This window comes from Bombus impatiens, unplaced genomic scaffold (assembly GCF_000188095.3).
Source record: "Bombus impatiens unplaced genomic scaffold, BIMP_2.2 scf_0503, whole genome shotgun sequence".
NCBI lineage: Eukaryota > Metazoa > Arthropoda > Insecta > Hymenoptera > Apidae > Bombus > Bombus impatiens.
Window position 1 is genome coordinate 25553 of NT_176922.1, and position 1203 is coordinate 26755.

The following is a 1203-nucleotide window of genomic DNA, read 5'->3' on the forward strand; positions in this document are numbered from 1 at the left end:
ACAGTTCGCACATATAGAACAAGTACAAATCAAGAGCTGTTATATACGGATACATATTCTAGGAATAATGAGTCGTACGTTGAGCATTGGTCTAACAGTACATAGGATTAAGGCGAACGATATTCGTACGAGAACGGAAAGAGAGAAACCATTCGTTCCTTTACAGACCTGTTTCCGTTTAAAATTTTACGTAACGAGATCCAAAGCTAGATCAAATGGATAATTATCGTCAACTAGTCATTCCAAAAAATATTTTCTCCGTTCAATCGCTCTGTGAGTTATTCGACTACATCATTTTTAGCGAATTTACAGTAACAGATAAGTTTTTACAAAACAATGTCTTGTTCTTTATACGAGAAGTACAATAGATCCGACATTTGGCATAAATTTGATTAAATAATTTTCCCTTAAATTTTTGTTGCTTTCAAATGGCGAGCGTCGTCCAATTTTCATTAATTTTTTATGTCATATTAACATCGTTCAATTTCAAAACGTTCAATCTATTAGAAAAAGATAAAATAAAATTCGATGTAAATCGCCTGACGAACGTATTCCAGCATTTTTTGCTTCATATACACGTATGCTCCTGTGTTCCATTTTCTATTTTAGAATGCAGCCGATATTTCTCCATTACGGCACACGCCAGGCACAAGTATATCTCCTCCCCCTTGAATAAGCAATACTTTAAGAAGGCATATACAATTCGCAACTGCAAATTCCAGCGAATTTAATCAACGTAAAGGTAAAGTACACAAAAAGATTCAAATTATAAATTCGTAATTAGAAACTCATAAAGACTAAATTACAATAAATTAGATAGCCCACTAAATTGCCACCAGATAAATATAACCCCCACATTTTTATATCTTTTCATTTTCTCTTTCTCACAATTTAGAATATACGTTTCGCGAACGTAATGACAATAAAACGACGAACAATAGCAAAGGTATAATATATGTTCAAGTAATTAAAAATTAACGCCGTTTATCGGTAAATATAATCACAATGATTTAATCGTAATAAATGATAATCGTATCGAAAAACAACGGTTCAATTGAATTTCGCTTCATCGTACGTGCATTTTTTTTAGTTTTTATAAATATCAGGTAAATAACGTAACAGCATTTCTCTTTAGATCCCACGCGATCTCGCGCAATGACGACCGCGTTTACGACATTCTTTTTTTTTTTTTTTTTTTTTTTT